The following is a 24,369-nucleotide window of genomic DNA, read 5'->3' on the forward strand; positions in this document are numbered from 1 at the left end:
TCCAAACATTTTTAGAAATGAATTACAAACAGTAAAGAATGTGTTAGGAGTAGTATGGGAAGCTTTGCTGTTCTTGTGGTAGTACTCTGTGCTTAGCATTATGAAGATATTCATCCCATGTCCAGAAGTAATACTGTCTATGGAGGATATTTCCAAAATATTGCATCTCACTTTCTTTTCCATTGAAAAAAGTTAAAAATGTCTCTATGATTCAGTGACTTTTCTCTGCTATAGGTGAATTTTCTGGATTTATCCGCATCAAGTGTTCCACTCTACAGAAACTACATTTGTAGATGCCAGTAATACTTCTTTATGTATCACTAGACAATTAGCTACACTGTAGTTATCACGTCTTCTTGTGACTTTTATTTGTACTATTTTGGATGGTGGCACATTTGTTTTTGTTTGAAATGTTTTTATAAACCTTTTTCTATTTTAGTCTAAAGCAGCTGAAGTGACTATACAGTACAGCAGATGCTTTGCAGGCTATTTGTGGAAAATTCAATTCAGGGAGGGGTATGTTTCCGAGGTGTGCAAAGGAACAGCCAAGAAATATAACACAAAGTGAAAACTTGCTACTTGCAGTATATAGTATATGTACTCACTACCTGTTTAAAGTCATACATATGGCCCCTTTCAGACGAGCGGGTGTCACACTCCAGACTCGCAGTGCAGCTCCCGTCCTGAACTTCCATCACTGCCGGGGTCGCATAGCATTATATTGATTTATGATGCTATGTAAGCCTTAGAGGTCTGGAATGTATTGGATAACAATGACATAATGCTATCAGAACCGAGCATCAGGAAGCAGGTACATATGGTTCCCTCAACAAGTCCTCCTGAAGGGCGGGGGATTTAAAGGAAGACTCCTACAAAAAAACAACAATTTTTGTGACCTGTTAGAAAGCTACATGATGTAAACTGTAGTGAAGTTAATATTCTTACCAGTGACTGTATTTGTGAGTTATAACCTCCCTTCTGATCCTCAGCTATGTCATGTGACCAACACTCTGACTTTCCAAATAACACAGCATCGTATGTGTGGATAAGGGAACTTTCACACTTGCGGCAAAGGATTCCGGCAGGCAGTTCCGTCGCTGCCCGCCGGATCCGGCAATCAGGACGCAAATGCGGATCCGTCTGACAAATGCATTGACATGCCGGATTAGTCTCTCCGGTGTCATCCGGAAAAACGGATCTAGTTATTTTTTTCACAGATTTAAAGGTCTGCACATGCGCGGACCGGAAGATCGGATCAGTCAATGCGGCAATTTTAATGTCGGATCCGGCACTAATACATTTCAATGGAAATTAATGCCGGATCCGGCATTCCGGCAAGTGTTCAGGATTTGTGACCGGAGAGAAAAATACAGCATGCTGTAAGAGGGACTGAACTGATGCATACTGAACGGAATGCTCTCCATTCAGAATGCATTAGGATAAGGCTACATGCACACGACCGGACGTGTTTTGCGGTCCTAAAAAAAAAAAAAGGATAATATACGTGTTTTTTTTTGCGGATCCATTGTAACAATGCCTAAAACGGACAAGAATAGGAGATGTTCTATTTTTTTTGCGGGGCTACGGAATGGACATACGGATGCGGACAGCACACTGTGTGCTGTCTGCATTTTTTGCGGACCCATTGAAATGAATGGGTCCGCATCCTATCCGCAAAAAAAAACAGAACGGACGCAGAAAAAAAATACGTTCGTGTGCATGAGGCCTAAAACTGATCATTTTTTTCCGGTATTGAGCCCCTAGGACTGAACTCAATACCGTAAAAGAATAACGCTAGTGTGAAAGTACCCTTAAGCCGCTTTCACACAGGCATCCCGGTTTTGCTCCAGATGCGTCACGTGTGCATTGCTGGAAGACCGCGCGAATAGGCATGCAATTGCAATCAGTTTTGACTGCGATTGCGTTCCGATGTTTAGTTTTTTTTCTCCGCGCGAGTGCAATGTATTTTGCACGCACGTGAAAAAACAACTGAATGTGGTACCCGGACTTCTTCACAGAAGTTCCGTTTGGGTTAGGTGTTCTATTAATTTTATTATTTTCCCTTATAACATGGTTATAAAGGAAAATAATAGCATTCTTAACACAGAATGCTTACTAAAATGTGCCTTGAGGGGTTAAAAAATAAATAAATATTAACTCACCTCATCCACTTGTTTGCGTCTTCTTTTTTCTTCTTTCGGGACCTGCAAAAGGACCTTTGATGACGTCAGAACATGTCCTGCTGAATGAAGATAGAAGATCCGCAATGCGGCCACGGCGGGGCAATGGCCGTGTGCATGAGTCCTTATGCTGTAATAGTCATGATGGGATTTTTTTTTTTATTCAGCTAATTTATTTAGGCCGGGAGCCGGACACAACTAATACAGATGTGTACCGCACTCCAGTGCACTGGTCCGGCTTCCACAGACTGATCGCGCTGGATAGAAAAACATAGCATGCAGCATTTTTCTGTCCGGCGCTATCTGACATCCAGTGTCATAAGTGAAGCACTGGATGTATGTGAACTATCACATAGAAAAGTATGGGATCAGTTCTAACTTCAATTCCCTTCAACGTTTTCTGCACCATGCCAAAGGGGAATGAAGCCAGTTCGCCGGGTATATGTAAAGAGAGCCTTAGCTGGCACTGTTGCTCAGTGAGGATGGCACCACACTCTGAGATATCAGTATTGGAGGGAATGTGCCCATGAAGCAATCTATAGAGAGAGGTTCCTCAGTTAATCTCAAAAATTGTGGCCAAACAAGTCCTATAAACACTTCTTTCCAATAAGCCACTGCCTTTTTGCACTCATACCTTGCCGTTATGCTGCTAAAGCACTCCCTGATGAGCTGATATCTATGTACCACCGAAACGTGTAGGGACTACTGCACAGCATAGGTTATAAATTAGCCAGTATAAGGATAGGTTCCAGCTCCAGACAGGTGTCGTCCTTTTCAGGGCGAGTGCTCCACTGTATCCGGCTTAGGGGGCTAGCACATTACCTGACCAGCTAGTGCATATGGATATACAGGGTAGCCCAGAACCGTTTGTGGGGCGGACTTTACTCTTGGTCTCTCTCTAACTATATGAGTGCACCCACTTACCTACCCTATTGGTGTTTGATAGCTGAACATCTATCTTAATTTTCATGTTTAATTTGAATGGGGCTTTCATTTTGTTTTAACATTGATTAATAAAGGCTATGTTTTAATATATCTCCCAAACAATAGGCTCCCTTCTCTAGACAGACACCTATGTGAGTCAGTAGCCTCAGATATTAGGCATTTGGTAGTACAGTGGTAAGAAACATATGAACTGATGAATTGATAAAGGGAAATCCAATAAGCTATGGAAATGTGGGTTTTTTTTTTAGCTTTTTTTCTCTTCATTCTCTAATCCTTTTTTTCACTAATATCCCCTCCTTTAACACAGGAGGCACATATTGTCTTTTTTTTTTTTTTTTATAATTTGTATTCATTGCACCAGCACATTGTAATATATTACAAAAGTTGACAAGATAAGAGTAAGGATGGTACAAGATTCCATTTTCTTCTTTTTTTTAACAATGACATATCAATCAATTTACAAATCAATTGGTTCTCAGTGGGCATTGGTAGGGATACACAACGCGACAAGGATGTCGGGGGCCCAGGGTTTTTATATAGTGTCTTATAATAATCACCTAGAATAGTTACAATTTTATCTGGTTTGGTGTGTACTGTTCCATTAGAATCAACTATTTTCAAAATGTGGTGTTGTCGTCTGGAGTTTTTTTTTATTAGATTGACCAATAGTTTACCTGACTTATTACCCCCTCTAAAGAGTTTAGCTTCTAAACTAGATATATCTAACCGCGTCTTCCGTTCGTACCACAATTCATATTCCCGTTTCGCCTCTTCCCATATTTTTTTTGTCTGTTCAGTTAGTAAATTTAAATGCGTTGTGTACGCTTTCCTTAGAGAAAGGCTTAGTTCCTGTAACTTCTGAGTTACTTTTCTTTTCAGACCCCCCACATAGGCCATGATCCTGCCTCTAAGTACCGCTTTGGCCGTATCCCAGTACAGGGATGGATTATCTACAGTCGTGGCCAAAAGTTTTGAGAATTACATAAATATTGGAAAAGTTGCTGCTTAAGTTTTTATAATAGCAATTTGCATATACTCCAGAATGTTATGAAGAGTGATCAGATGAATTGCATAGTCCTTCTTTGCCATGAAAATTAACTTAATCCCAAAAAAACTTTTCCACTGCATTTCATTGCTGTCATTAAAGGACCTGCTGAGATAATTTCAGTAATAGTCTTGTTTAAATCAGATAATTTTTATTTGATTTTTTCGAAAATCACAAAAATACAAAGCAAAATAGTCTGTACAGCATACATGCAACAGTTGATGACAAAAATACCACAGCATTACACGATCGGACAAATAGTTACTTTCATGAGTATCCCAAGTAACATCAACCATGGTACAAGAAGTATATAAAATCACGTAGTCTAGCTACAAAGTATACCTGGTACAGAACCGCATTTCCCATCCAATAATTTATAAACAGGAAACCAACCTTCCCTACCCAACTAAAGCCCAGTTCCCCCCACCCTCTCCCTACCCGAGCGATGGAGCGGATCCGAACTCCAAAATTGGTCATTTTATTAACATGTCAAAAGGCATATCCATTGGTGTGCTCCTCCTGTCTGTGTAGCAGACCTCTTCACACCCGACCTGCGTAGTACTACACACCTTCATACAGCATACATCCAGAGCAAAATAGGATAGAGGAGATAGAAAGCACACATAAACAAGAACTGTGCCTCTACCTACCCCATAGTCCGACTACGAGGAGAAGCTAAACCGGACACTGTACCCTGTATTTCTCCCAGTTATCCCATATTTTGTCAAACTTCCCAGCACAGTTTCTTTTAACATACACACTTTTCTCTAAGCGTAATATATCTGACATTCTATTGAGGAATTCTCCCCTAGTTGGAGATTGAGGTCTAAGCCAAAATCTAGCTATTAGTTTCCTAGCTTGAAATAGCAGACTCTGTACTCCCAAACGATAATGACGATTTTTTATGTCTAATATCCCGACCACAAAAGCTCTTGGACCAGGCGGAACCGCAATATTATATGAGTCTTTTATTAGGGCCAAAACCGCGGACCAAAAGTTCCAGAGCTCCGCACAATCCCAGAACATGTGTAACAAGGATGCAGGGCCTCTGCCACATCTAGGACAATCCGCATCTTCCCGAACACCTATCCGGCATAAAAACTCTGGTGTCCTATACACCCGGTGTATTAAAAACAGCTGGGACATACGCTGCCCCTCGCAAACTGACAGTTGTGGAGTGAGCGCCAAAAGCGATTTCCACTGCTCTTCTTAGATCGGCCCGACCTCCCTTTCCCATTTAGATTTGACTGCTAAACCCTCTTGTTTCAGTGATTTAACATACAAGTTCCTGTAGGTAGATGATATCAGACCGCTCGAGGAGCTGTTTGTGAGAAGTTGCTGAAACAACGGGACCATAGTGCATTTCAACGACACGGATTTAGCCGGTGTCTGAAAGGCATGACGAAGTTGTAAAAATTGATAGAAGGCCGTGTACGGGAGACCAAATTCATTTCTCAACTGTTCAAAGGACTTAAAAACATCGGCACTCTGAAGTTGACATAAATATCTCACTCCTTTACGCTCCCAGGGTGAAAAGCCATCTAACTGGAATAGTTCAGGAAGGTGCGGATTTCTCCAAATAGGGGAAAACTGCGTAAACCCCTTTACTGATAACAGCGCCCGGCTTTTTTGCCAAACCTTGTGCATCATAAAAAGTGTAGGGTGCCCCGACAGCTTACTAACAATTCCGCTGTTTTCCAATAGAGCCACCGGAGAACTGTGCCCAATAATGTGTGCCACCAATCTGGCTGAGGCAACGTCTCCAGGAGTCCTCCCCCATCCCCTCAACTGTTGCAGCTGGGCCGAGATGTAATACAGTCATGCATTCGGTACAGATAGCCCTCCCTCCTCTTTTCCTCTCTGCAGAGTGTCCAGTCTAATCCGCACTTTTTAATGGCTCCAAATCAAATCCCTAAACAACCTATCAATTTTTATAAATATTCTGCGAGGAATCCATACCGGGATATTATGCAGTATATACATGAGTTTGGGCATGAGAATCATTTTAAGAAGGTTACTCCTCCCAATTTCAGATAGCGGCAACTTGCACCACGCCTTAATTTTATCCAGCATTGCGATTAAGAGCGGCTCTACATTCAGTTTAATATAACTGTTAGGATTTGCTGTAACCATTATCCCCAGATATTTGACCTGATGCGCAATTTGCAATGGACAAGATTTTGGGATAAGAGTTATAGCAGATTCATCCAGCGGTAGGAGAGTGGATTTGTCCCAGTTGATACGGAAACCAGACCGATCACCAAACTCCCGTATAAAAGTGTCATGACAGGACCTAAAGACTGTTCCACATTGCCCAAATAGATTAACATGTCATCAGCGTAAAGGGACACCCTCTCCTCCCAAGTCCCACAGGGAAACCCCACAATCTTGTCAGATGAGCGCAATACGCAGGCAAGCGGCTCAATTGCAATAGCAAACAGAAGGGGGGACAATGGGCACCCCTGACGGGTCCCTCTACCCAAACTGAATGAATCCGATGTTCCCCCATTCGCCCGTATCCTAGCCGTGGGCCATTGTATAACAGTCAAACCCAAGAGATAAAGGTCTTCCCAAACCCCATGACTCGCAACACCTCCCAAAGATAGCTCCATTCAACACTATCAAAGGCTTTAGCCGCGTCCAATGAGAGGATGGCTCGCCCTCCGACAGACTCAACTCTTCTCTGAGTATTAAGAAAAAGGTGTCTAAGATTCACTGAAGTAGATTTGTCCGGCATGAAACCCGCCTGATCACTATGAATAATAGTGGAAATGACAGACTGTAGACGATTCGCTAACACTTTCGCCAGAATCTTAATATCAGAAGTTAACAATGAAATTGGTCTGTACGAGTCAGGGGATCTGGGATCCTTACCAGGTTTGGGCAGGACCACTACAATAGCCTCTTTCATAGAAGCCGGAAGGTTCCCTGATTGAAGGGATTCATTAGTAATCGTCTTGTTAACTCAGGTGAGAATGTTGACGAGCACAAGGCTGGAGATCATTAGGTCAGGCTTATTGGGTTAAAATGGCAGACTTGACATGTTAAAAAGGAGGGTGATGCTTGAAATCATTGTTCTTCCATTGTTAACCATGGTGACCTGCAAAGAAAGGCGTGCAGCCATCATTGCGTTGCATAAAAATGGTTTCACAGGCAAGGATATTGTGGCTACTAAGATTGCACCTCAACCAACAATTTATAGGATCATCAAGAACTTCAAGGAAAGAGGTTCAATTCTTGTTAAGAAGGCTTCAGGGCGTCCAAGAAAGTCCAGCAAGCGCCAGGATCATCTCCTAAAGAGGATTCAGCTGCAGGATCGGAGTGCCACCAGTGCAGAGCTTGCTCAGGAATGGCAGCAGGCAGGTGTGAGCGCATCTGCACGCACAGTGAGTCGAAGACTTTTGGAAGATGGCCTGGTGTCAAGAAGGCCAGCAAAGAAGCCACTTCTCTCCAAAAAAAACATCAAGGACAGATTGATCTTTTGCAGAAAGTATGGTGAATGGACTGCTGAGGACTGGGGCAAAGTCATATTCTCCGATAAAGCCTCTTTCCGATTGTTTGGGGCATCTGGAAAAAGGCTTGTCCGGAGAAGAAAAGGTGAGCGCTACCATCAGTCCTGTGTCATGCCAACAGTAAAGCATCCTGAGACCATTCATGTGTGGGGTTGCTTCTCATCCAAGGGAGTGGGCTCACTCACAATTTTGCACAAAAACACAGACATGAATAAAGAATGGTACCAAAACACCCTCTAACAGCAACTTCTTCCAACAATCCAACAACAGTTTGGTGAAGAACAATGCATTTTCCAGCACGATGGAGCACCGTGCCATAAGGCAAAAGTGATAACTAAGTGGCTCGGGGACCAAAACGTTGACATTTTGGGTCCATGGCCTGGAAACTCCCCAGATCTTAATCCCATTGAGAACTTGTGGTCAATCCTCAAGAGGCGGGTGTACAAACAAAAACCCACTAATTCTGACAAACTCCAAGAAGTGATTATGAAAGAATGGGTTGCTATCAGTCAGGAATTGGCCCAGAAGTTGATTGAGAGCATGCCCAGTCGAATTGCAGAGGTCCTGAAAAAGAAGGGCCAACACTGCAAATACTGACTCTTTGCATAAATGTCATGTAATTGTCGATACAAGCCTTTGAAACGTATGAAGTGCGTGTAATTATATTTCACTACATCACAGAAACAACTGAAACAAAGATCTAAAAGCAGTTTAGCAGCAAACTTTGTGAAAACTAATATTTGTGTCATTCTCAAAACTTTTGGCCACTACTGTATACTTGAGCTATTATCCCCTTTGAATTCTAGGTACCATCCTCGAAGGATGTCCCTGAAATTGTCATCAGAGTATAGATGTGAAGGGAACCGCCAGACAATACTCTGACCTTTCGGTATTACATTTAGGAGGGAGATGGAAATGGGGCTGTGGTCAGATATCATATTGTGGATTTGAGAGTCGACTACTCTAGACTTCAGGATGTCCGCTATCAAGAGGTAATCTATTCTAGACCAAGAACCATGTGACGGAGAGTAAAAAGTAAACTTTTTCATCAGGGCTCATAAGCCTCCAAATATCTGTCAGGGCAGTGTCATGGAGAAAAGGCTCCAGAACCTTGTCATGAGCATGTGTTAGACCTGAGTGTACATCAGTTCTCTTTCTGTCTTCCGCAGTATTGACAACCGTGTTCAGGTCACCACCTACTATCTTCACTGGTATTAGGTCTTTGTTAAGTCTGACTGTGAGGTCAGTATAGAACTGTTTGTTATCCCATTGGGTCCATATATATTGTAGAGGCTGATCTCACAGCATCTGTATTCAGGTGTAGAGAGAACCACCTTCCGTTATCATCCATCTCTGATCCTAGAATATCATACGCTAGATTTTTGTGTAAAAGTATGAGTACCCCCGCTTTGTGTTTGACTGCTGGCGATCTCACTACCTTCCCCACCCATGATTTCTCCATCCTATGGAAGTCATCTAATAATAAATGGGTTTCTTGTAGCACAGCTATATCGGCTCTGAGGTGTTTTAGGTGCCTCAAAATCTTATTAAGCTTTTGTGGGGAGAGCAACCCTTTTCATGAGACAAGTTTCGTAGTAGTGCCAAGTTGAATAACATCACTGAAATGGTCAAAAGCAGACATTTAACATTGTCCCACCCTTCTTTGTAACCCTCCCTTTTAACCCCTAAACTGAAAGAACTCACAACCTTAAACTCTAACATAGAAAGAGCAAGGAACGCCTTATAGTATATCAGAGGCCTCCTCACAGCTCTTACTGACCTCACTTTTTTCCTCATGTGAGATCAAGTCCAACAATACTTGTGTATTACTTCCCGGCATTAGGAGAAAATTGCAAGGCAAAACATCTTGATATATTCATATTACTTTACCTTACCCCTTATGACTTCTAATAACCAGAATGGACAAGTGATTATGGAAACCACAAAATTAAACTAGGCCGATTCCCTAATTAGATCTCCTCCCCCCAGTTTTCCAATGAAGCTATAAAACATAATTATATATTCACCGCTAACAGCTCTTGATCATGTCCTCGTATACTGGAAAAAATTTTTTTTAGATTAACAAGCGGCGAATTCTTCAGCGAACCCCGACATATCTTCCCATCTGTTCCCTGTCATCTGCTGGGTTCTTAGCAACGCGGTCACCCGTACGGAAGTCCGGAAAATAACTTTCTGATGCTTTCTTGTTTTAATCGCGTTGATTCCTTACTCTGGAGTCGAAGATCCCTTCCATCTCGATAGCTGCCTCTTCAGGTGATGTAAAAGTCGAGCTGGATCCATCAGATCTGAATACTTTCAAAGTTGCTGGATAGAGTAATGTGAATCTGATGTTGTTGTGATGAAGTTGGGTACACATCGGGGAAAAGGCTTTGCATTTTTTGTAACTTCTGCGGAGTAATCTCCAAAGATAAGGATCCTCATACCTCTAAGTATAACGGGTTCTTTAAAAACAGACTCTTTGTCCGTGTAGTCCAAATAACGCACAATTACATGTCTCGATTTATTCGACTGACGTTATTTGGGAGATAAAGCTGTTCCCACTCTGTGCGCGCGTTCCACTTTACAGTGATGTGATAACCCCAGAGCACGTGGTAGCTCTGATTCGCAAATGGATCGCAGGTCTCCTTGTGGTATGGATTCTTGTAGGCCCACCACTCTTAGGTTGTTGCGCCTTGACCTATTTTCTAGGTCTTCCAGCTTTTCCCACAATCGCTTGTTTTCAGCTTGGGTTGTCTGGAGCTTATGCAGGATCGATTCAGTAGTGTCTTCGATCACTTGTATCCGGCTTTCTGCCTCTGTCAGCCGTATGCCATGGTGCTGCACTTCTTCTTGCAACTGCTGCATTACATTCGCGACCGAGGCAGCTAGAGTTTCCCGCAGGTCTAGGGCTAGATGTGAAGCCACTTCTACTGCCAACTCTTTATAGTCAATCTTGTACGATCGTGTATCAGTACTTTTCTCCCCTGGCGAGTCAAGAGCGTGTATAGGTATTATCACAGTCTCCGTCTCTTCTGAGCTGGGCACCATGATGAGAGGGGCCGGCTCGTCACATTGCGCTGGGGAGGTTGCTTTGCCTCTTGTTTTCTTGCCCATGCTGAGGATAAAATCGGTCCATGCACTGAGGCAGAACTTACTATGAGTCTCCGACAACTAGGTCTCTATGTAGCACAGGCAATATGTTCAGAGTAGTGTTGTACTGCCGCGGAGCTAGCACGCCACACTTCTTCACATGTCGGCGCCGGAACCGGAAGTCCTATTGTCTTATTTTTAAAGGGAACCTGTCACCTGGAAAACACATATTAAACCAACCACAGTACCTTAAAGTATCCCAGTTTGTTGCTAATCATGATTTTCTTTCCTTATTCTGTCTCCTTATATTTGTTAAAATCTCAGTTTTAATGTCTGTCGGCTCCTTCTCCAAGTCAGGCTTGAAATCAAGGGGGCAGCGGCCTATTACAGCGCAATCCCGGCTCCCTCACTCACCGCCTTCATTTTGCAGACTGCGCATGCGCAGTTCAGTTCCATCGCGCCCGGTCATCGCTTCTCGTAGTCTTTAGTGTGAGCATGATCACTGGCTTCAGGCGCTGGAGAACGCAAGCCAGTGATCACGGTCACGCTAAAGACGAGAAGCGACGGCCGGGCGGGAGAGCGATGGAACTGAACGGCGCATGCGCAGTCTGCAAAATGAAGGCGGTGAGTGAGGGAGCCGGGATTGCGCTGTAACAGGCAGCGCACGGCGCATGTGCGAGAAGAGCGCGGACCCGGCATCACGGCAAGATGTCCATCACAATGTAGAGAGGAGAGGTACGGGCGGGCTTATCGTGCCTTGAAGCAAGGAGGCCGCTGCCCCGTGATCCACGGATCCGCAAAACACATACGGACGTATGAATGGAGCCTTACAGGGGGGTGATCAATGACGGGGGTGATCAGGGAGTCTATATGGGGTGATCACCCCCCTTTTAAGGCTCCATTCAGACGTCCGTATGTGTTTTGCGGATCCGCAAAACACATACGGACGTCTGAATGGAGCCTTACAGGGGGGTGATCAATGACAGGGGGGTGATCAGGGAGTCTATATGGGGTGATCAGGGGTTAATAAGGGGTTAATAAGTGACAGGAAGGGGGGGGGGTGTAGTGTAGTGGTGTTTGGTGCTACTTTACAGAGCTGCCTGTGTCCTCTGGTGGTCGATCCAAGCAAAAGGGACCACCAGAGGACCAGGTAGCAGGTATATTAGACGCTGTTAACAAAACAGCGTCTAATATACCTTTCAGGGGTTAAAAAAATCCCATCTACAGCCTGCCAGCGAACTATCACCGCTGGCAGGCTGTAGATCAGCTCGTTTACCTGCCGTTCCTGTGAACGCGCGCTCCTGTGTGCGCGCGTTCACAGGAAATCTCGCGTCTCGCGAGATGACGCGCCAAGGAGGAATGAATCGACCGCCTCCGGAACGCAATCCTGCGTTAGGCGGTCCGGAGGCGGTTAAGAAATATTAGGAATTACCGGTATAGGGAAAATCTATGAAACGTCTGAGAAAAAAAAAAAATAAGGGAGTTGTTGCAACACAAAAACGTATTATTTTGTTTAGGTGATTTTGTGGTGTAAAAACAATAAAACAAAAAAAGTTATATAAATTTAGTAATCATATCAACAAGCATAATAACATTATGTTCACGGTTTGTTCACCAAACACAGTGAACCTCAAAAAGCAATTTTTGTAGCTCAACACTGCCAAACCCTTTTTTTAATCCCTATATAGGGCTACTGTATGTGCAAGTTCAATTCTTGTACAAAGTCAATAAACGTGTTGCAACAAAAAGAACAAAATCAGGTAAAATGTTAACTTAATTAGTACAGTATCTGTAAGTGGATAGCTAAAACTGTTAATTTCATGAGAGTTTTGACAACTGCTGCAGTTGTAGGAGGAAAATCTCATGTAATTAAAAAGGAATAGGCACAATGCAAATTATAACATGGCTCCCAGATTCACCTCAAAGCTTATTGCTTTAAAATAAGGGGTTGAAATAAGACATGGAATTATTTATCCATCTCTTGCTCTGCTAACATATACTCCACTTTAATATACACTGCCAAAATAAAGGCTATATTAAATTTGATACTACTTTTTTTTCACACATAAAAACCTGTCTGTCTTTCTCCCTCATCCTTTACTCCTCATCTCTCATATTATCAATTCCCCTCTCACATCTAAAATGAATCCAGCCAGCAAAGGAAGCAATATGGACAATAACAATACATTAGTAAGTGGCTTGTATTAACTTTCTGTACATGATAAATGCCACTTGCTGAAGTGACACAGCCACTTTCAGTAATGATGGCCTGTCCTCAGGATAGGCCATTCAAATCTGATCAGCAGGGGTCCGACACCCCACACACTTGTCTATTGGCTGTTCCATTGCTGTCCTGAGGATAGGCAATCAATAATAAACTCTTGGACAACCTCTTTAAAATCTCCAATATTCCTTGACAACCCATAAAGCCCAACCAAAGCATAAAAAAATCACAGAAAAAACTAAGATAAAAACATCCTGCACGGTATGATATACAAATCTGCGGATGTCACTGGCCATATTATTTAAGAAAATCACAGAAATAAGATAATAATGCACTTAGTAAAGTCGATGCAAGCATTAAAATATGGACAAAGTCCTCACTCTGATATGATAATATCTGAGACACTTAGCCAATATATTTTAATCAAAACACATCTGAGCCCGCATACCAAGCGCCAAGGTGGTCTCAGGTCAGGCGGGTCCTACGCTAAACCTACCTAAGCCATTGGGCTTCTATGTTCAGGAGCGCAGACGCCGCACATATGGTCTCCTAGTCACCTCCATGTGCATCAAGCAACTAATAGGAGGAGTAAGCACACCCATATGTACCACCTAATCAAGGCGCTCTATTGGATAGGAAGGGCAAAAGTGCAGAGGAATGCTACTCCCAAGATGAAATAGGTGCGCATTCACACTTGAAGGTGCCACTCCCTCAAGCAAATACTACATAGAGAAAAAAAAATCAGGAGCGCAGACGTGATTTTTTTTTCTATGTAGTATTTGCTTGAGGGAATGGCACCTTCAAGTGTGAATGCGCACCTATTTAATCTTGGGAGTAACATTCCTCTGCACTTTTGCCCTTCCTATCCAATAGAGCGCCTTGATTAGGTGGTACATATGGGTGTGCTTACTCCTCCTATTAGTTGCTTGATGCACATGGAGGTGACTAGGAGCAGCACACCATATGTGCGGCGTCTGCGCTCCTGAACATAGAAGCACAATGGCTTAGGTAGGTTTAGCATAGGACCCACCTGACCTGAGACCACCTTGGCGCTTGGTAGGTGGGCTCAGATGTGTTTTGATCAAAATATATTGGCTAAGTGTCTCAGATATTATCATAGAGTGAGGACTTTGTCCATATATAATGCTTGCATCTACTTTACTAAGTGCATTATTATCTTATTTCTGTGATTTTCCCCAAGCAGAGCATCCATAATAAAAAAAAAATAGTCTTTTTCACAGCTTTAATTTTATTTACCACTATAATCATATTCTGCCAAAACTTTCTCAAATCTCAATTCCACCTGTCTAGTCTTTTTTTTTTTTTTTGTAAATTCTTTATTTAGAAAGTTTTTCATTCACATACCAAACGTAACAGCTACATTTAAATGGTGAAATATCGGATGTTAACATTTCCTTGACTAAAGTCCACCTTACTTCATTTTAGGTGAATGTAGCATTTACATAATATATCTAGTATTCACTTTCACAAGTTACAGGTAGGTGATTTATATAGGACAGTGTTAAATCGAGAATATCTAGTGTTACATAACAGTGAACAAGAATAAACACAAATATAAAAGAAATAAACGTAAAGTAAGCACGAGCCAGGTGCAGGAGTCATGTAGTGCACATCAAGGTATTCCAATGTGGACAGTGGTATGTTTGTATCTCATTTTTAAAGTGTGTAGTGAATACTCTCTCCACATATGATGTGAGAGATGGGCGGATTGGAGGTATTTGTCTATCGGTGTATGGTTGATAGTGGTTCGACTATGAATCAATCAGTGTCAACAGCTTTATAATTATGTGAATTGGGCTCTAGGAAGTAGGCTCATGAGAGAGGGAGGGGTGGCACCATACCAGGTAGGTTGCAAAATAGGTCTTAAATTGCTATGGAGGTCTTATGGTAATCTAGCCAAGGTTGCCAGGTCTTTAAGAAAATAGATATTTGCCCTCTGTCCCATCCCACCATTTCCTCCATGAGACATATTTGGTGGATTTTGTTAATCCATTCCCTGACGGTGGGGGGGGGGGGGGGGGTTCAGTATCCCTCCACCTGGCAGGGATGATATATTTAGCTGCTGTGATTAGATGTATGTGATCAGATTATTGGTTTTGGGTGTAAAGTCACTCTGGCAACCATAATAAGATGAGGGTGGGGGGTAAGGCTAATGCTGGATTTACAGATTTTATTGATGGTGGTTTCCACCTCCTTCCAAAGAGGGGATAGTTTTGAGCAGTACCACCAGATATGGGACAGAGAGCCCACTCCATTTTGTCATCTCCAGCATTCGCCTGTAGGTGTAAGGTGTGCTCTGTACAAGAAATCAGGTGCTCTGTACCAGCGTGACAGTATTTTAAATGAGTTCTCCTGAAGGCGCACACATCTGGAGAAGCCATGTGAGCGAGCTAGTATAAACTTAGCCTCTGCATCTAAAATGGTAATTCGCAACTCCCTCTCCCAAGCCCACAGATATGCGGGTTTCACATTGGATAATTCAAGCGTCAATTGGGAATAAAGAAGTCAGAGGGATTTAGGAGGGGAGTTTGGTAGGAGAACATAATTTTCTAACTAGGTCGGATCTGGGTGCGGTTGAGTAATAGGGTTTTTGTAACGTTTACATGTGATTTCTACATCCATCACAGCTAACTGTGAGAGTATTGGTTTCGGTAAATGTGAAATGTTAGAAGACATGAATGTTGGGAGGTCTGGTGCTTGTATTAAATCATAGACTTTACATTTCGAGAGGGTCGACCAGATTTTGTGGTTTAGAAAGGAGGGAAGAGTGGAAAGAGGGGCCATTGAGGAGAGTTTGCTAGAAGACATCTGCAGTGCCCTGGTTTTTCCACAGTAAAGAATCATGCTGCCGGTAAGGTCACTAACCAGAGACTTCTTCTTTGTTATAGGTGGTTTAACCCACAGGTAATGCAAAGCCTCCTCTCCCATTAGGGCCTTTTCAATAACCACATATAGTTTATCATTGTTGGATCTGGCCAGATCTATGCATCTCTCTAGTTGTATGGCATGTAGATATGTCTGGAGGTCAGGAAGGAAAAGGCCCCCTTTATTAGTCTTTCTAATGAGTAATGAGTAAGCCAAGCGGGGTTTTTTATTAGACCATAAAAAGGTATTGAATAAACCGCAGAAGTCTGAGAAGTATCTATTAGAAAGTGAAATGGGTAGGCACCTTAATGTGTATAAAATCTGAGGTAGTACGTATGTAGTTAAAAGGTTTTTCTTTCCCAACCAAGACAAGTATAGAAGTTTGACTGCATTCAAGAAGGTCTTAATTTTGGTAAAGAGAGGGGAGTAGTTTAGTCTAAAAAGCTGTGTGGGATCTGCTGGTATCAGGATACCCAGATGTTTGATAGCTTATTTTGGTCATTGAAAGGAGGAGGAGAGTTTAATCTCTGCCATGTGTTTTTCAGGAGCAGTAACATTTAGTATTTCAGACTTATTATAATTAACCTTGAAGTTGGAGATTTCTCCATAATCTTCAAATAGCTTCATTATCTCTGGTATTGCTTCCTTGGCATTTGTTACAAATAGAAGCAGGTCATCTGCAAAGGCTGCCAACAAGTGGACCCTGTTCCCCACTCACAGGCCCTTAATTGCCTCATAGGATCTGATCTTGCCCAAGAGAAGCTCCAGTGACACAATAAAGAGCATCGGGGAGAGAGGGCAGCCCTGACTCGTTCCATTTGTAATGTGGAACGAGGGAGAGAAGGATCCATTGACCAGAACCCTGGCAGATGGTTGTCTATACAGTGAGAATATAGCGGAGATGAACATGGGACGAAAGCCAAAGTGACGTAAGGCACTCTCCATAAAAGCCTAGTTGACTGTCAAAAGCTTTTTCGGCATCAGTGCTTAAAAGAGTCAGTGGTATCTTATGTTTTCTTGCATAGTAGATGGCATGAATAACTCTGCTAACATTGTGTTTCCCCTCTCTCCCTTTCACAAATCCCACTTGTTCCCAATTAATTGGGGGAGTATTTTAGCAATAAGGAATCTAATAATTTGGCCCAGAGCTTGAGATCTACATGGAGTAGAGAAATAGGTCTATAACTGCTACATTTAGTATGGTCCTTACCTTCTTTTGGGACAGTTATATGGGCCATCAATGATTGTGGGGGGAATGAGCTACCGTTTAGCAGGGAATTACATAAAAGTCTAAAAAGTGAGGCATGAGGATATTCTTAAATTTCCTGTAGTAACTGATAGGTAATCCGTCCGGTCCTGGGCATTTTCCTGCAGGGACACTAGAAATGGTGTCCAATACTTCCTTCTCTGTGATTGGTGAAAGTATATGAACCTTGTCTGTGTCAGTTAGTTTGGGGACTTGAACAGCAGACAGGAAAGAGTTTATTTTTTGCTGGAGAAGTGCGGGGTCATCAGTCTGTAGGTTATACAGTGAGTAAGTTGGCAAATTCCTCAGCTATGGAGGAGGTATTAGTGAGGTTATGTCCCTGTTTAGATTTAATGTTGGAGATAAAAGCTTTTTCTCTCTGGCCTTTTGAACCTCTATCTCCATTTAGGTAAAGTTTAAACTTAATTGCTCTAAGGGTTTTGGCTGATCTAATATTGGGTCATAATTTGACAATATCTGTATAGGTATTGTCGGAAGGGGAGGTTTTGTTAATGTTTTCTAAGGCTGATATTTGAGTAATGATAGAGTCTATTTTAGCAGTTCTTTGTTTGCGCACCCAAGATCCCAGGGTCTTGCTAATTTTCCAAGAGGGTTTCGTTTAGCCTCCAGGTCCAGGATCTCTGAGGGATGCCCTTTAACTGAAACACTAAAGAGACAGGAGCATGATCGGAGATTGTGATTTGACCAATATTGAAGGATTTCACTTTTTCCAATACGAGGTTAGAAATAAATAAATAGTCCAGGTGCTGATAGGTCCTGTGGACTGCTGAGTAAAATGTATAGTCCTTAACCCTTGGGTGTAACAGTCTCCAGACAGCCGAGATTTGGTGAGCAGATAATGCATTTCTAAATTTATGAAGTTTGGTGGAGTATTTGGGGACGGTGGAAGTGGAGTCCATGGGGTGGTCTAGAACTATGTTAAAATCTCCACCTAAGAGAAGTATCCCCTCTCTAAAAGAGTGTAAAGAGGACAGCATATTTACTAACCAGGGAATCTGTTTAGAGTTGGGGGAGTAAACATTAGCCAGAGTCACTTTTCTGCCAAAGAGTGTTCCTTTTAAAAAATATATATCTCCCTTCTGGGTCTATGTACTGCGCTCTGAAAAGGTACATTAGCTCCGAGTCCTATAGCTACTCCTCGAGAGGCTGAGGAGTGAGTGCTGTGGAACCACTTAGGGTAATATTTTGAAAAAAGAGTGGGTATGCGATTATGTCCAATATGTGTTTCTTGGAGAAACAGTAGGTCTGCCCTCACTCTCTTTAGCGTATGGAAAATTTGGCTCCCCTTTTGGGGAATGTTTAAGCCATTGACATTAAGTGAAATCACTTTCAATGGGTCCATGATGGGCTATACGTTTGTAAAACCATAGAGAGACATACCTGGTGGGAGTGAAAGCAGCTGCAAACATAGCTCGCATTACATAACTATTTACATAGTAGACATATTTTGGAATAGGTTTGGCCATGCTTGTATTGTTGTAGGAGTAAGATGACAACAATTACAACACAAGTTTAGCAATGTAGAATCAGTGTAGATCAATTTCAAGGGTGGGGTGGAGATACTGTGAGATTCACACAGCCTTTGTGGATCTATACAACGCTCTTGTGCGAAGAGCAGTCTGTCTGGGGCAGGAAAGCAGGTATTTTTACTAGGTGTTTCACTATGCTTTCCCACCGCAACCAGACCATGTGGTAGGTTCCCGATATATGGGGTATGAGGTCATATATGTAGATATAGACTTAGGAATATATTATCCTAGAGTAATATAGACGGTAAGGGAAATAAAACATTTTAGAATGGAAGAGTGAAATATAAAATCATAGGAAGCTACCAGAATATAAAATATAAGCATGCAATTTCTGTCTTATCTATTGGGTGGACTAAAGTTAGAGAGAGTGACATTCACCTAGCTTAGTAAAATCTTTCATAACTTTTAAAATACATTATAGTTAGATGATAAAGAATATATATGGAATACATTTTTATTTTTTTATTTTTTTAAAGGGTAAAGATAAGAGATAAATCATAGATAGAGGCACAAGGTGAAGAAGTTAAGAGATTCTTGACAGGTTAGGTACATAGGTAAATATCAAGTAGGAGGTAAACTCCTCAGCAGAGTGTAGTTACCAGACCCCTCTGCTTAGGGGGTAGTTAGGCAGGAATAATATAAAGGTGGTCGTCAACATCAGGTGTCCTTAAGCTCCGCTTGGCGTTTCTTGGCTTGGGGAGATTTGAATCACTTGACAACCTGCCAGTCGTCGTGAGAGGGTAATGTCGGCAGACCGAGCCCTCCAGATAGCAGCAGCCATGAGGGAATGTCCAACGGTTCCACTTGCAGTTGATTCCATACCTTCACGAGGTCATCAGGATGGTGGATTGTAATTTGCTTGCCGTTTACGGCTGTGGTCAGGCCAAAAAGGAAAGAGCCATCGTAGTGGGCATTTTTTTGCTCTTAGAAGATCTCTTAAGGGCTTTAATACCCTGCGCTTAGCTAAGGTGCTCGCTGCCAGGTCTTGATACAGTTGAATCTTGTTGTTATCAATGGAGATCTCTGGCTGCTGTTAGTATGGCAGCTGTGTCAAGATAATTTAGTAGGCTGCATATAATGTCTCTTGGCGGAGCTTCTGAGGTGGGCTTTGGCCTTAAAGGGAACCTGTCACCAGTTTTATGGTGTCCTAACTAAGGGCAACATTAATAAGTGACTGATTCTCTTAGCAAAATGCTGGGTCACTTTCTTTAATTGACCCAGTCAATCTGCCAACATCTTGTATTGAAAAGCTCCAGCTCATAATGATGAGTCCTGAATATTCATGAGCTCCTGATTCTCCCCGCCTACCTGCTGCTGATTGACAGTTCTTTTCCATATGAATCAGCAGCAGGTGGGCAGGGGAGTGGCTATAGCTGTTAATTAAATAAACTCTGGACTCAATGACATCACGCTGGACTCAAATCAGCTCATTAGCATGCGGCATGTGGCATCTTTGTGTGTATATTATGAGATAACCATCTGTCACACCAGTAAGTGAATACATCTAAGGTACGTTTTAGTAGTTAATGATTGTATATAATTAGTTAGATTATAATCAAATATCCACATGACAGGTTCCCTTTAAGGCCCTATGCGCTCTTTCAATAATCACTGAGTCAGCTTTCTCTTGGCCCAAAATGGAGGAAAAAATCTGCCTGACCGTATTGAGTATGCTCTCCGTCTGTACAGTTTTTGGAACCCCTCTAATGCGAATGTTCTTTCTCCGACTCCTATTTTCTTGGTCCTCTAAGTGCAGGAAGGCTGTGTTCATCTGCTTCTGTATCTCTTCCATGTGGGTCTGCATGGCCCTGCTGTGTTTAATTACCATGGCTTGGGCCTCTTCTAGTGCCGCCACTCTGTAACCCGTCTGCTTTATATCTGTTTTTATCACGGCCAGCTCTTTCATCACCGGCTCAAACGCTGAAGCCAAGGATTCTTTTAGGAAGTCTCCAGTGATTAGGGTTGAGTCCTGTTCATCGTGTGTTTCTGACATTGCGCAGGAACTACCATCATCAGAGTCTTCCATGTAAGCGTGCGCAGCGCCATCTTGGAGCATCCCGCCATGAGAAGATATCTTCTTTCTGAGGAATTTATCCATGTCTGACTGCCCTTTATGATTTCTGGGAGTTCCCTGAGTCTCCCTGGGTCTGTCTTTGTTTAGCTTTCCCATATTTGAGTTAGGTGGGAACCCGAAAAGTAGCTGTGAAGGGCGCTGTGATCAGGATCCCACGGGTCAAGCAGCCATCTCCTGACACGGCAAGCTCCGCCCCCCCTGGCTAGTCTTTTTTGATATATGCTTTAGCTGTTGAGAAACCCCTACCATGCTGTCACCAAGCAGACATATTATTGGCGATACTTCAATATTCTTTTCAACACATACATCATTCATTTAAATGGGTTATCCAAGACTATTAAATGTCCCCCATATGCCCGGGCCCCTCACAATGAATATACTTACCTGGATCCCCACTCCCTGCGCCGCTCCTGGACCCCGCACTGCCGCTTCTCCCCGTGCGGGGATGAAAACATCCGGTGTCGGGGGGGAGCAGCCTATGGCAGACAGGGATAAGCCTCCCGATGATCGCGGGTGATGCTAGGGAGGCTCGTCCTCGTCCCTGCCTGCCATTGGCTGCTCCCCCCGACAGCGGATGTTTTCATCCGCGCACGGGGAGAAGCAGCAGTGGCAGTGTGGGGACCAGAAGCGGCGCAGGGAGTGGAGAGCCAGGTAAGTATATTCATTGTGAGGGGCCCGGGCATATGGGGGACATTTAATAGTCTTGGATAACCTCTTTAATAATAGTTTTTCAAAACTTCTACTATATCACATGCTATTTACTATATCACATTCCTACCACACAGGCGCATAGCTATAGGGGGAACGGCTGCTTTGGTGCCTGAACTTAGAAGGAGCAGGAGGAAGACTAATAGATTTAATTTTCAGGCCCTCCTCAACCATATTATACAATAAAATTATATACAGTGACACTGTAGGAAACAGACATACTGTAGCGGCTGCCAGGCCTCGTCTGGGAGAGTGATTTCGACTAGCCACAGTAGTGGAGATTGCACTGGAGGAGGGGGTATTAAAGAAGGGGGGGGGTTCAAAAATTTGCTATGGGGTCCAGTCATTTCTAGTTACTCCACTGCTACCACATATGCAAAAATGTGCAAACATTCTACAATTCCCATAACATTTTCCCAGACCAAATTTAGTCCCTAAATCCCTTTCCTATTTCACCATGAATTTAAAGGCTATGTAAACGTTCAGAGGCAAAAAAAACTCATTTTTGGCTTAAAATTTTTTTTTCAATTGGCCTTAATTAAAAATATTGAGCCATTCTGTCACAAAAGAATTAACGGTTATCTGTGTGACTGGTACTTTCATTTTTACTTTGTGCCAGTCATTTTATAACCCCTATCTGTAAATTACTAAAATGTAATAATCACATATTTAAGCCACATTGTTAGGCCTCTTGCACACAAACGTTTTTTTTTCCCCGTTTCCGTTCCATTTTCGGTCCGTATGTGGAACCTTTCACTTCAATGGGTCTAGCAAAAACAACGGAAGGTACTCCATATGCATTCCGTTTCCGTATTTCCGTTCAAAGATAGAACATGTCCTATTATTGCCCACAAATCACATTCAAGTCAATGGTTCTATGCCCAGCTTAATTTTTTTTATGTACTTACTGTTTAAAAATTATTGTATGCTTCCGTTTCCATTTGCGATCCGCAAAAAACAGATCACAAACGGAAACCAAAGGGAAAAATGGAACGGCAAAACAGAACGGAAACACTACTGAAACAACTAAACGGAAAAAACGGATCAGTTTAAAACTGACCGCAAAACCATACGGTCGTGTGCAAGTGGCCTTAGGCTACTTTCACACTAGCGTTTTTTGCGGATCTGTCATGGATCTGCAAAAACGCTTACGTTGCAATAATACAACTGCATGCATCCATCATGAATGGAACCGGTTGTATTATGTCTTTTATAGCCATGACGGATCAGTCTTGAACACCATTGAAAGTCAATGGGGAATGAATCAGTTTTCTGTTGTGCCAGATTGTGTCAGAAAACGGATGCGTCCCCATTGACTTACATTGTGTGTCAGGATCCGTCTTGCTCCGCACCACATGCCGGACAGAAAAACGCTGCAGGCAGCGTTTTGGTGTCCGCCTCCAGAGAGGAATGGTGCCTGATCGGAGGCAAACTGATGCATTCTGAGCGGATCCTTTTCCATTCAGAATGCATTAGGGCAAAACTGATCCGTTTTGGACCGCTTGTGAGAGCCCTGAACGGATATCACAAACGGAAAGCCAAAACGCCAGTGTGAATGTAGCCCGAGTTATGTTTAAACGATTTTATTGAGTTTTCATGAAATATAACAATGCTAAATGTATGCCAAAATAAAGATAATCATAAACCAGCAAGACAGTATCATTACAATCTGATTTCGCAAGAACAAGCATAAGGGTAAGTTACTTTCGTTGATTGCAATCTCATGTGAACTAGTAATAACAACAGTAGAGCTTGGAAAAAAACAACAACTTTATAGTGAAGAAAGTAAAATAGAATAGATTACAAGGGAAAGAAAAGGAGAGGAAAAGGCGGAAAGAAGTAGGCAGAGAGAAGCAGAAGAGAAAGGGAAGAAGAAAAAAAAAAGGGGGTGGGAATCATTGGTTCTGGTAGGTGTTTAACAGTTTCGGGGGAGAGCACTCCCCACCACTGGAGGTACCTGTGGAATTTTCTTAAGTAGAGAGTTAGGAAAGAAAAGCTGGAGAATTCTGAAAATCTGCCCATGCCGACCAGATCTTCATATTTTTGGAGAACTGATCATTTGCTTCAGTGGAGATCTCCATTCTGGCAATATATAGCATTTCTTGATACCATTCTCTAAGATTAGGTACATCTGTCGTGCGCCAGTGTCCAGGTATTACTGATCTAGCTGCTGTGATGCAGAATCTCAGCAAGCTCTATTTCTGAAATGCGATGGAGCCCGGCAGAATGGAGAGGAGTGTTACTTGAGGGGAGTTATGAACAGTTTTCTTCGCAATACTGTGGAATATTTCAAAAACCTTATCCCAGAATGGTTTAACCATGTCACACCCCCACCATACATGTAACATTGTACCTTTCTCTTTGCTGCATCTCAAACAAAGCTCGAAGACCTCAGGAAAAATCCTGTGTACTCTAACTGGATACCTGTACCAACGACACGTGATTATAAGAACGGAGTTATAATGAGTGGTTATAAGGGCCGAGAGCAGAGATAAGAAGTCCGTCTGCTCCCCAGAGGACGGAAAGGACAGAAAATCCACAGGCTGCTGCTAGTAGAGCGTCTCAACTCTGTACAAAATAAAAAGGATGCCATATTTTCAATAAAGACCAATGTAAATAATTTATAATAAAAATGTCCCCTTAAGGTGTGCATAGCCTTTAAATGTAATTTCTTTGGTTTCATTCAACTGAGAATGTGTTATTGCAATTAAACCCTCTCATAGGTGCTAAATAATGATTTTTTTTTAATGACATTGTGAAAGTAGTGATATTAAAGAATCACGTTTGCATAACTCATTAACATAAGGCTAAATTTCTTCTGTCTTTTCAGAGGTTAGTAAACCACCAATGCAGCAGAGTCATGATAACTACATGGATACAGCTTATATTATCTACTGGTATATTGCATT

General features: G+C 42.5%; 1 protein-coding gene across 3 annotated transcripts in view; it reads right to left on the bottom strand.

The window, feature by feature from the left end:
• Nucleotides 1–24,369, bottom strand: part of PLD1 (phospholipase D1) — a 269,399-nt gene that overhangs the window by 187,854 nt on the left and 57,176 nt on the right. The window lies entirely within an intron of this gene.

The sequence above is a fragment of the Bufo bufo genome, chromosome 4, assembly GCF_905171765.1.
Source record: "Bufo bufo chromosome 4, aBufBuf1.1, whole genome shotgun sequence".
Taxonomy (NCBI): domain Eukaryota; kingdom Metazoa; phylum Chordata; class Amphibia; order Anura; family Bufonidae; genus Bufo; species Bufo bufo.